We start from the raw sequence: 14,069 nt of genomic DNA, 5'->3' as shown, positions 1-14,069 counted from the left end.
AAAGTGTTGTAAATATATTTTGAACATACTTTGATATATATGTATATATTGTTATAGGTTCGTGAATCAACCAATGGCCAAAGTCTTACTTCCCGACGAAGTAAAAATCTGTGAAAGTGAGTTATAGTCCCACTTTTAAAATCTAATATTTTTGGGATGAGAATACATGCAGGTTTTATAAATGATTTACAAAATAGACACAAGTACGTGAAACTACATTCTATGGTTGAATTATCAAAATCGAATATGCCCCTTTTTATTAAGTCTGGTAATCTAAGAATTAGGGAACAGACACCCTAATTGACGCGAATCCTAAAGATGGATCTATTGGGCCTAACAAACCCCATCCAAAGTACCGGATGCTTTAGTACTTCGAAATTTATATCATATCCGAAGGGTGTCCCGGAATGATGGGGATATTCTTATATATGCATCTTGTTAATGTCGGTTACCAGGTGTTCACCATATGAATGATTTTTATCTCTATGTATGGGATGTGTATTGAAATATGAAATCTTGCGGTCTATTATTATGATTTGATATATATAGGTTAAACCTATAACTCACCAACATTTTTGTTGACGTTTTAAGCATGTTTATTCTCAGGTGATTATTAAGAGCTTCCGCTGTCGCATACTTAAATAAGGACGAGATTTGGAGTCCATGCTTGTATGATATTGTGTAAAAACTGCATTCAAGAAACTTATTTTGTTGTAACATATTTGTATTGTAAACCATTATGTAATGGTCGTGTGTAAACAGGATATTTTAGATTATCATTATTTGATAATCTACGTAAAGCTTTTTAAAACCTTTATCTATGAAATAAAGGTTATGGTTTGTTTTAAAAATGAATGCAGTCTTTGAAAAACGTCTCATATAGAGGTCAAAACCTCGCAACGAAATCAATTAATATGGAACATTTTTAATCAATAAGAACGGGACATTTCAACAACCACCCAGAAATTACAAACCGTGTATATCAATGCGTATAGCAATATAAAGACACGGGAGAATGAAAAACACTATAACCCCAAGGTAATGGTAGAAGAAAATAACTTCCTCCGGTGGTAGATGAAAAAGAAGAATGACAGATATGAAAGTTAGGAGTATATCAAGAATCAGAACTGGATGAAGCATTTTTACAATTTTTTGAAAATAGGAAATGAGGAAGAAGATGTAAGAGTGATGAAAATAATGAAACGGAAGAGGTCAATTTATAGCAAAATATCAAACATAGCAATCGAGGCAAATTACGTATTTAATCAAAAGAAATCTTAATTTCCTTAAATTCCGAAGAATCAAATCTTATTTAGATTATGAAGATTTTCTATTCCTTAAATTACGGAAATCAATCGTTAATACGTCAAGAGATAAGACGAATCTCTATTCTCCATTTCACTCTTTTACAATAACTTCTCTCATACGCTTCGAATAATCGGATTGTTTTATCCATATTATTCAACGGTGATAAAACTCTATTTATCAACACATATACGGCATGAAAACATTTTTATTGTTAGTCATGACGACCTCACTCAAATTTCGGGACGAAATTTCTTTAACGGGTAGGTACTGTGATGACCCGAAAATTTCTGACCAAATTTAAACTTAATCTTTGTATGAGTAACATTTTCGACACGATAAACAAAGTCTGTAAAACTGAATCTCAAAATTTTTGAACTATTTTCATATATTCAAATACCTTTCGGTTGTTCTCGACGATTCGCGAACAATTATATGTATATAGATACATATATATATATATATACTATAACTTGAAAATGTAACAATGTATTATTTTTTTTGATACAGTACATTAAACTTATTGGTTTAAATATTTATTTGAATATATATGATAAGTTGGAATATTAATTGTATGAATAACTTACGACGTATATTTAAAACGTGTTTATGAATGTTGAAAATATATATTAACTTGGTCATAAAACGATTTGTTATTATATATATATATATTAACAAATAGCGAGACAATGATTTATAGAAGTAAATGACCAAAACACTCGAAAGTTTAAGATACACTTTGAATGATATAGTTTATTGATAATTTAAGACTATATTTTGACAAAAGTACGAGTCACAAAACTTAAATTGCGAGTTTTCTAAGCGTACGAAAATGCGTTCGAGAAACCGGAACAGGGACATAAGTCGAGTGACAACGTACGAGTCATCGGAACGAAAATTACAAGTTAACTATGCACATGAATTTAATATAATATATAATTAATTATTTAAATTATATATATTATATATATATTATATTTAATTATGTCGACAAACAAGAAAACAAAAAATATGTGAGCTGGATCTGACGGCCATGCGATCGTATGAGAAATAGGCATAAAACCCATGCGATAGCATGGGCATCAGAATCAGGCCACATTATAAAGCTCAATCATTCGGTTCAGTTTTGCACACACAATTCACTTCTCTCGATCTCTCAAGCATATAAATACAAAAAATATTTATTATTAATTTTATTATTATTATTATTATTATTATTATTATTATTATTATTATTATTATTATTATTATTATTATTATTATTATTATTATTATTATTATTATTATTATTAAGATTAATATTATTATTAATCTTATTAATTATTAGTATTATTAATTATTAATTAGTAATATACATAAAATACTACGACGAGGTTATGAGCGTGTCACTTTCAAAAATGGGTTTTTGAGCGGGATAAAGTTAAGGAAATTATGGGTTATAGCTATGGAGGTTATGGGTAATGTTCATGGGTATTATTTACAAGTCAAACCTACTGTTATCATCTATGTTGCGTCTACGTACTCTTCTGCAATATTGAATCACAATATTGATACGTAAGCATTTATATTTTATCTTTTATATACTAATAGTGTATCCATGTCTAGTGCTCGAGTATATATATTTATGCATGCTCGTATGCAAAATTTCGTCGTTAAACAGTTTATGATGAATCACGAATTAAATACATATATTACTGGTAAAAGGTATATGATATGCGTGTTTTTGGAAAGCTGGCGAAAAATCAATGACTTTTCATTTAGATATCGAATAGTTTCGATGAACGGATTAAAAGATACGATCAACTGAATTATGATTGACGTTAGTTGAAATTGCTTTTGAATCTGCAATTAAGATTTAAACAACTTGTTTATGAGATTGATAAATTGGATTTTTGAATATTACCAACCGAGTAAATGAATCCTTATATAAGGTACGTCTCATTTTGTTAAACAACTGTCAAAATTGACTTTTTGAAACGACTTTGGATAACTTTTGTATGTCGATCTCGAGCATTAGGATTATGATACACTATAACCTGACCTAGCTTGATAGACATTTATTGACCAACATATGTTCTCTAGGTTGAGATCTACGATTATTTGATATTTCGAGTTTCGGTCACATTACGATGAACAACTTTATGTGCTGCTAAGGTGAGTTTCATTATTCCCTTTTTATATACATTTTTGGGCTGAGAGTACATGCAAATGCTTTATTAACTGTTTTACAATATTTATATGCGTGAGTTTCATTATTCCCTTTTTATATACATTTTTGGGCTGAGAATACATGCAAATGCTTTATTAACTGTTTTACAATATTTATATGCGTGAGTTCATTGATCCCTTTTTATACATATTTTTGGGCTGAGAATACATGCGCTGTTTTATAAAATGAATACAAAAACTAAAACTGATTTGAGTGAGTTTCATAAGATCCCTTTTACTCTCTACATTTTTGGGCTGAGAATACATGCAAATGCTTTATTAACCGATATACAATATTTATATGCGTGAGTTTCATTTGCTCCCTTTTTAATTGCTTTTGCAATCTATATTTTTGGGCTGAGACTACATGCACTTTATTTTAAAAACAATGGACACAAGTACATACTAAATTCTATACTGAGTTTGAACCAAATCCCTTAGCTTTGGTAACTAGTAACTGCCGGTTATAAGAACTGGTGGGCGCGAGTAGTAGTATATGGATCCATAGGGCTTGATATCCCCGTCCGAGCTAGAGCGCTAGCCTTTTAACGGACGTATGCTATTTGAGAAGCGTACACGTTGGTTTGCGTGTATTATTAAGATGATTATACAAAGGGTACAAATTATATATACGTTAAGTTTAGTTACCAGGGTGCTCAATTTCGTAGAATATTTTGATAAACGTTTCGGATGAAACAACTGAAATCTTGTGATCCACCTTTATATACAGATTATGCGAAACACTAAAACTATGAACTCACCAACCTTTGTGTTGACACTTGTTAGCATGTTTATTCTCAGGTTCCCTAGAAGTCTTCCGCTGTTTGCTTATATGTTAGACAAGCTATGTGCATGGAGTCTTACATGGCATATTTATCAAGGAAACGTTGCATTCACCAAATCATCACCATGTATCTTATTTTGACTGCATTGTCAATGGAATTACTATTGTAAACTATTATTTACGGTGATTGTCTATATGTAGAAATCATCAGATGTCGAAAACCTTTGATTTAAATATTCATTTATGGTGTGCCTTTTCAAAAGAATGCAATGTTTACAAAACGTATCATATAGAGGTCAAATACCTCGTAATGAAATCGATGAATGACGTATTCGTCCATATGAATTTGGAGCGATCGTCACATTAGGACATTTAGTGATGTATATATTTGTGCTAAACAAAATTATTATTATATACATACATTCTATAATTTATATGTAGTAATTATCATATTAATTATTAGACAAAAATGATGAATAGTATCAGGGGCATTTTTGTCTTTTTATCTAATTTACTGTAGCAACGAAATCACGATAGCTCGTTAGTATTGTAGCAACATAATTACTATAGCAACGAAATCACTGTAGCAATGGTACTGTAGCAATATATCTTTTTTTTAATATATTTTTTCTCTACCCGTTATAACAATATTTTTTTTTTTTTTTTGTGTCCTTTATATTTTTCTCCACAAAATAACGATTTAATTGCGTTAAATTTTTTAAAGTCAACAGCACATATATTATTAATTTAAAATAATATTTAAATATTTGATGGTTTATAACTTTTTCATCAAGAGCTGCGCTTGAACGGCCACAAAATAATTTTACATACTAACCCAATAAAATAAAACCAAACTCAGGCGCCAAGCTATGGTCGACAACTAGTTAAAATCAATTTCAACCTAAACAATCATGAGAAACAACAGTCGATTGATGATCGAGACATCGATGATCAACAGAAATCATCGGATGATTCGTCTTCTACGGTTACGGTTTCTGTAGAATCATCGATAACGCGTAATAATGGCGGTAACGAACTTGCGGCTCGTTTGACCTATTTATTTGTTGGTGATGGAGATAACGATGATGATTTGTTGATTCAACGTAGTGCTCAAGGAACCGTTATTCAGTGGTTACAAGCGCTCGATATCAATATGATGAGAGGTTGAAACCCTTGCTTAAACTAAATGTGTCTAGTAGTGGTGCTGAGGATCCATTACTGTCGCATCCCAGTCAGGTATCGCTAATTAACTCTTAATTGAAATTGTAATTGTGTTTTGTGACGTGTGTATATTTATGTTGTGTGTATTCAATATAGCTGTGTGTATACATGAGTATTAGATGGTATATGATGGAAATTATTACTGCTTAGTAGTTTAAATATTATTTGAATAAGTTGAAGCTAGATTAAGATGATAGTTAGTGATTTTATATATAAAATATGCTGATGTTTTTACCTAATTTTTTTAACAGCACTTTGAGCCATCAGAAGTTGGTTTGCGTGCAAGGTGTTTGTGTGTTCCACTTGTGTCAGTTCGTGTTGGGAAGATCGACAAGCAAGGGACTCTTCTAATCCCTAAGCGTGCAAGGTAGTTGTCTAGAATTCATTCAGATGCATTATATTTATGACTCAAACACCATACCTCACAATGAAAATTGAACAAATTAAAATCTGATTCTTCTTGACGTGTTATCTGTTGATCCATTCAAAAGTATAACCCTTAAGCATTTGTTGTCTGTTGTTGATTGTTATATTCTAGCAGAGGTCTTCTAGCCTGTTGCAGAGTTAGTGTTAGTAATGCGATATATATTCATGGGACGTAAGGATAGTTTTGAAGAGTTTAAGTGATTATGCAGAGGATTTTAGAACTTGATGACATATCTAGTTCTTGGTCCAGTTAATCATGTGGATTAGGTACATTGGTAAAATATTAGTGGATTTAGATTTCTAGTTTGTGCCATTTCTGAAGTCTGGAGTGTACTTCATGCCATTTCTGAAGAGTTTAAGTGATTATGCAGAGGATTTTAGAACTTGATGACATATCTAGTTCTTGGTCCACTCAATGTGGATTAGGTACATTGGTAAACCATTAGTGGATTTATATTTCTAGTTTGTTCCATTTCTGAAGTCTGGAGTGTACTGCATGCCGTACGTCAAGAAAATAGTTATACATGTATAATGTCTGGTAGTTCTAACTTGTTAGGTTAAAATTTGAGTACCTTACACATATGTAGAAAATATGGACAACCTAACCACCTTATGGATTGGATTGCGCGTTGGGTACCATTTTTCTTGCTTTCTAGACAACTCCGTCTTGGCCTGAGTGACAGGTGACCATAAAGGTTGGTGGAATGATGTTTATTTATTAAAATATTCAATTTGTTATGACCTTAGTTTTCAGTATACTGTTTTGAGCTTTACTATTTTCCTTGCAGCTTGTTAGTTTCATTGTATGAGATGCTGAGCCTGACCATTAACATGCTGCATATTATTATCTCACTATTTATTTATCCTGTCAATATTCCAGCTTTTGTGTGGGAACTGTATATTTCATGTATTGAATGCGAGTAGAAATCTTCGTCACTAGGCCTTCTCATATGCTAATTCTTATTCCTAATTACTGGTTACATATTGTGGCAATTAGTGATTAGAACTGCTAGGCTCGTGCATATCAGCTTAATAATAGTGACATGTTCATCCTTCCAAATAAATATAATTTTTCATTGTAGGTTACTGGACGTGTTGTACTATGATCTCTGAATTAAGAAGAATTAAAGGTAGAGTAATGCTCTTATATTGTATAATCTTACCGTTTTTGTGCTATGTCTGTTATGTATTCTGGATTTCTGTATTCTATTTTTCTTTGTCTCTATATTGTCGTGTGAATCTTTCTGCATTCTTCTTTGTTACTTTGACTTACAAATTAATTTATGTTGTATTTTTTATTGTACATTAACGCACAAAGACATGTCTTCGTATTTACAAAGTTTCATCATATACTACACATGTTCTGCTTGATAAACTTTAGAGTTTTTTCACCAACTACTCTTATCTATTTGGGAAGAATGAAATGGATTCGTTTTTATAGAATACTATTTATCATATATGACATCATATTTGGATAACCAGCGTTGTACTTGTCTGAATTAATGGCTTCAAGCATGTGTGAGTAGATATAGTGCTTTAGAAATATCTGACAATGATGAATAATACCAGTGGTGGTTGATATTATTAGGCGAATTTTGTGACCAAAGTTTTATATTTATAAATAACAGTTTTTGTCCACTAACCAGCGACATACTAGCATGTTGTTATGTACCGTTTCTGCCCATTGAGATAAAGGAAGTTATTGCACAGTTGGTTAGGCAGTCTTAAGACAGACAATATGTCTATTAAGGTTGAATTCAATATTAGTAACTGTTTTATATTCATCCTGCTTAAGGAACAATATAGTAGAAGTACAATTAAAAGTTGGAATCAACCAGATTAATGAAGCTTGTATATGTTCCAACAGACCACTTTCAGGAAGAAAACTAGAGTTATTACTCTCAACATACAAAAATGAGCTTGGAGTTCTTATTATAATGTTAACTTCGCTTGCTACGTTTTACTGAATGGGGCTTTTTTTTCGTCTTCTTTTTTTGTTATATAGTAAAATAGTTGATGCTTAATATTGTCATTTGTTGCATTGGAACAGGGGAAACTTAACCCTCTCACTCTTGCCAACTTCCGATTTGCGCATATCCTTTATTGGAGATGATGCTCATGTAGAGCGTCTCTCAACCTTGAGAAATATCTCCGAATGCTTGTCGGTCGTGATTGAGGGAATATCTGCAACTAAATCTGGTCGTTCTTTTATGATAAGAATCCCTAGTTTTGAACCTTTCTATTTTTGGTGCTAGAAAAATCCAGACTTCTTGGTAATGAGTTACTTGATAAGGTTGGTATCTTATCTGGTACATGTTATATACATGTTTTTGCTCTCACTACAAACACAACACAAATGTATACTGATGTATTTCATTCATACCCTTGATTTTAGATGGAGTTTACTTGTGAAGAAGCCTTCTCCCCCTGACTTAACTGGAATTACCGATTCCCGTCTTGTTGCTCATCTTCGATCATATTTTGTTGGGTTGAGTACTCAAATGAATTCAACATCTTCTTTAGGTGTTAACGAAGCTGCTAAATTTTCACAAACAGCATCCGTAGCATCAAAGTCTTCATGTGACCGGAGCTGTACCATTCCAGGTAGCCTGAGCCAAAGGGCAAGTTCTTTCAAGGAGGGCCCACCCAGAAATTAAACTTGGTTTCCTTGAAAAGGGAAAAAATCAAGCGAAAGGGGGAGCCAAGCAGTTTATCTTATATTCATAATCTCGAAAGCCTCTATGAATGTCACCATTCCGCCACGTCACCATGTCAACCTGTTGATCAAAGAAATTGAATTCATGCCAGAGTTTGGTGCAATGAAGGCGTTGTTGTTACTTTTGTTGTTTTAAGATAAAAAAAATTGTAGAAGGTAATCTTTAACTTTTGTTGTTTTAAGACAAATCATTTGCAAGTAGACTGGATATCATAATAGAAGGTAATCTTTAACTTTAGAGTTAAGTTGTTGAATTGGAGTTCAATTGCGCGCCTAACAATATGATGTAGAGATGTTGCATTTAAAACCTTAGCAACTTAATATCATAATTTGTCGTCATGGCATGAACCACGTAGTCTCATCTTTCTAGAACATTTTCAGTACCGAGTATCAATCAACATCAACATCAACGTTATTATAATAAGTCTAGAAGGAATTTACAGTGCTAATTTGTTCTCTATTATATACGGAGTAGTATATATAACTATATATTGTAAACGTTGCTTTAATGAGACAAAAGTAAATGTAGAACAGGCGGAATAGCATCTTTCATTTTGCATAATTCTCTAAATAAGATAAATTTAATATAAAAAAATTATAATTTGATGCGTTGCTTATCGAATAATAGTAATAGTAATTTTTCTGCCGTTGTGGTCCAATGTTGTTAGTTTTCTCCGATCTGCTCGTCCGAGTGGTATGAAGTTTTGGTCTGGCTACCAACGCCTCCAACCACCACCGTTCTCGCGGTGGTACGGTGAAGGTGGCCTGAACCTAGGGATGACAATGGATCGGATATGGATCGGGTGAGCCTATATCCATATTCATATTCATATCTGATCCACTAATTTTTCACATCATCCATATCCATATCGATATCCATTTATCATCCATTTAGATCATCCATATCCATTTAAATGGATCGGATTGAATGGATATCCAATGGATGGAACATTCATTGCCATCCCTACCCGAAGCTTCTTTCATTCGGCAGGTTGGAGTCTCCTTGCTTTCTCACACAATATCTGCTTTTCTCCGACTTCGGCTTTTTTGTTTCGGATCTCCGATCCGGCCAACGTTCTCTTGAACGGTCGTGTCTTTCCTCTGGCAATCTTCGTCTAATCTGGAAGTTCCAAAGCTCGGGCGTGTTGTTTTAGCAATCGACGGTTTGTGGTTAGTTTGGTTGGATCCTTTTCTCCGGTTACTCTCATTATCACATTCAAGTGGCGCGACTCTATTTTGAGTCTCTGTTTTTTGTATGTGAAAGGTGTTGGGTTTTTTGACTGGGGACTGGGGTCCAGATATGATGGCAGTTGGAGGTGGTGAATTTATATTCCGGTCAGTCGTTTTTTGTCGGGTGGGTGTGGTCTTGTTATGATTTCATCTCACACACTTTGACTCTTCCGTGAATAAACGTAGATCATTAGAGCCAACTTTTACGCCCCGAATGAAATTACAATCCAAAGCTCTTTGAAATGCCAAATGAAGTCCTTCCATAACGATAATGAAAAGAAAAGGACTAAGCGGATCCCCTTGTCGTAAACCCCGTTTGATAGGAAACTCACGGTTCGGGCTACCATTAACCAAAACCGAAGTCCTTGCTGACTTGAGGCAACCCAAAATCCAACTTCTTCAATTAGAGCCAAAACCCATTGACGACATCATAAATAATAAATAATTCCAATTAACTGAATCATACGCCTTTTCAAAATCTACTTTAAAAAGAAGCATATTCTTTTTCTTCTTATTAAACCATTCAACAATCTCACTCAACATCGAAGGTCCGTCTAAAATCTGTCGGCGCGAAATAAACGCTGACTGAACAGGACTAATCAGCTTATCAATCACACGAGCTAGACGATTCGTTAGTAATTTCGTAATAATTTTATAGAAACAACCAACTAACGCTGACTGAGCCTTAGAAGTTTTCTCCAAGCAGAAATGGATAAGGGACGTGTGTATTTCTTCAAATCTTCAATTCTTGGCCATTCAAGAATCTAAAATGACTCGATTGAAGATGTTTAGATTAAGATCGATGTGGGGTAATTCAAACTTCGATTTCAACTTATCTTTGGCTCGGGGGTTATCGGGTGGTATCATTTCTCTTTGGGACCCAAACGCTTTTGTTAAGAGCGATTTTTGATGCGACGATAATTTTGTGATTATTAAGGGTAAGTGGTTACGGGAAGATTTGGAGGTTTTCATGGTAAACGTATATGCACCACAACATTTGAATGATAAAGTTGCTTTATGGGACAGACTTTCGAGTTTCATTAATTCTCATCCGGGTGAATATATTTTCATGGGTGATTGGTGTAGTGACCAGAACTTTTCCATGTTTATATATATTAATTGAGATTGATATTTACATGATTAAATGTTTCCAACATGTTAAGCAATCAAACTTGTTAAGACTTGATTAATTGAAATATGTTTCATATAGACAATTGACCACCCAAGTTGACCGGCGATTCACGAACGTTAAAACTTGTAAAAACGACATGACGATATATATATGGATATACATATGGTTAACATGAGATTATGATAAGTAAGTATCTCCATAAGTATATTAACAATGAGTTATATACATATAAACAAGACTACTAACTTAAGGATTTCGAAACGAGACATATATGTAACGATTATCGTTGTAACGACATTTAAATGTATATATATCATATTAAGATATATTAATATATCATAATATCATGATAATATAATAATTTAACATCTCATTAGATATAATAAACAATGGGTTAACAACATTAATTGAGATCGTTAACTTAAAAGTTTCAAAACAACACTTACATGTAACGACTAACGATGACTTAACGACTCAGTTAAAATGTATATACATGTAGTGTATTTAGATGTATTAAAATACTTTTGGAAGACTTCAAGACATATATCAAAACACTCATACTTAACGAAAATGGTTACAGTTACTTTTCCATTCTTTTCTTTCATCAAGAATTCTAGTCGTATTCTTACCCGTATTATACACAGCTTCAAAACGTACTTACTATGAGTATATACCAATAGGAACTAGCATGGGATTCCACTCTTGATTATGTCATGTATGACTAATCAATTTTAACTTCTACCATGAGCTAGTCAACTAACTAGAACTCCTTTTAACTCCACTCACCACTCACCAATTACCACTCATCATTCACTCCATTTCACTTCCAATTCTCTTTCTAATTCTCTCTCAACACACACACACACACTATTATGAACGTATTTTTCCAATAGTTAATCATCATCTTCATCAAAAATCACTTCAAGAATCAAGCTATAATCATCATAGGAAGAACACTTCAAGAACACTTCAAAAATCCCTTCAAGTTTACTAATTTACTTCCAAGCTTTCTAATCCATTCCAAGTAATCATCTAAGATCAAGAAACCTTTATTATATACAGTAGGTTATCTTTCTTATTCAAGGTAATATTCATATTCAAACTTTGATTCAATTTCTATAACTATAAACTATCTTAATTCGAGTAAAAATCTTACTTGAACTTGTTTTTGTGTCATGATCCTACTTCAAGAATTTTCAAGCCATCCAAGATCCTTTGAAGCTAGATCATTTCTTGTCACTTCCAGTAGGTTTACCTACTAAACTTGAGGTAGTAATGATGTTCATAACATCATTCGATTCATATATATAAAACTATCTTATTCGAAGGTTTAAACTCGTAATCACTAGAACATAGTTTAGTTAATTCTAAACTTGTTCGCAAACAAAAGTTAATCCTTCTAAATTGACTTTTAAAATTAACTACACACCTGTTCTATATCTATATGATATGCTAACTTAATGATTTAAAACCTGGAAACACAAAAAATACCGTAAAACCGGATTTACGCCGTCGTAGTAACACCGCGGGCTGTTTTGGGTTAGTTAATTAAAAACTATGATAAACTTTGATTTAAAAGTTGTTATTCTGAGAAAATGATTTTTATTATGAACATGAAACTATATCCAAAAATTATGGTTAAATTCAAAGTGGAAGTATGTTTTCTAAAATGGTCATCTAGACGTCGTTCTTTCGACTGAAATGACTACCTTTACAAAAACGACTTGTAACTTATTTTTCTGACTATAAACCTATACTTTTTCTGTTTATATTCATAAAATAGAGTTCAATATGAAACCATAGCAATTTGATTCACTCAAAACGGATTCAAAATGAAGAAGTTATGGGTAAAACAAGATTGGATAATTTTTCTCATTTTAGCTACGTGAAAATTGGTAACAAATCTATTCCAACCATAACTTAATCAACTTGTATTGTATATTATGTAATCTTGAGATACCATAGACACGTATACAATGTTTTGACCTATCATGTCGACACATCTATATATATTTCGGAACAACCATAGACACTCTATATGTGAATGTTGGAGTTAGCTATACAGGGTTGAGGTTGATTCCAAAATATATATAGTTTGAGTTGTGATCAATACTGAGATACGTATACACTGGGTCGTGGATTGATTCAAGATAATATTTATTGATTTATTTCTGTACATCTAACTGTGGACAACTAGTTGTAGGTTACTAACGAGGACAGCTGACTTAATAAACTTAAAACATCAAAATATATTAAAAGTGTTGTAAATATATTTTGAACATACTTTGATATATATGTATATATTGTTATAGGTTCGTGAATCAACCAGTGGCCAAGTCTTACTTCCCGACGAAGTAAAAATCAGTGAAAGTGAGTTATAGTCCCACTTTTAAAATCTAATATTTTTGGGATGAGAATACATGCAGGTTTTATAAATGATTTACAAAATAGACACAAGTACGTGAAACTACATTCTATGGTTGAATTATCGAAATCGAATATGCCCCTTTTTATTAAGTCTGGTAATCTAAGAATTAGGGAACAGACACCCTAATTGACGCGAATCCTAAAGATAGATCTATCGGGCCCAACAAGCCCCATCCAAAGTACCGGATGCTTTAGTACTTCGAAATTTATATCATATCCGAAGGGTGTCCCGGAATGATGGGGATATTCTTATATATGCATCTTGTTAATGTCGGTTACCAGGTGTTCACCATATGAATGATTTTTATCTCTATGTATGGGATGTGTATTGAAATATGAAATCTTGTGGTCTATTATTATGATTTGATATATATAGGTTAAACCTATAACTCACCAACATTTTTGTTGACGTTTTAAGCATGTTTATTCTCAGGTGATTATTAAGAGCTTCCGCTATCGCATACTTAAATAAGGACGAGATTTGGAGTCCATGCTTGTATGATATTGTGTAAAAACTGCATTCAAGAAACTTATTTTGTTGTAACATATTTGTATTGTAAACCATTATGTAATGGTCGTGTGTAAACAGGATATTTTAGATTATCATTATTTGATAATCT

The 14,069-nt window shown here is 32.6% G+C and overlaps 1 long non-coding RNA gene across 1 annotated transcript; it reads left to right on the top strand.

Moving 5' to 3' along the window:
- Window positions 1–5,122: 5,122 nt before the first annotated feature.
- Window positions 5,123–8,925, top strand: LOC139862223 (uncharacterized). The gene is made up of 5 exons (XR_011764093.1): window positions 5,123–5,533; window positions 5,770–5,885; window positions 7,027–7,074; window positions 7,995–8,237; window positions 8,340–8,925. It is a non-coding gene; the product is annotated as an uncharacterized lncRNA (long non-coding RNA).
- The last annotated feature ends 5,144 nt before the right edge of the window (window positions 8,926–14,069 follow it).

This window comes from Rutidosis leptorrhynchoides, chromosome 8 (genome assembly GCF_046630445.1).
Source record: "Rutidosis leptorrhynchoides isolate AG116_Rl617_1_P2 chromosome 8, CSIRO_AGI_Rlap_v1, whole genome shotgun sequence".
NCBI classification, from domain to species: Eukaryota; Viridiplantae; Streptophyta; class Magnoliopsida; order Asterales; family Asteraceae; genus Rutidosis; species Rutidosis leptorrhynchoides.
Note: the sequence above shows the minus strand (reverse complement) of the source record. Positions and strands in the feature narration are given on the sequence as shown.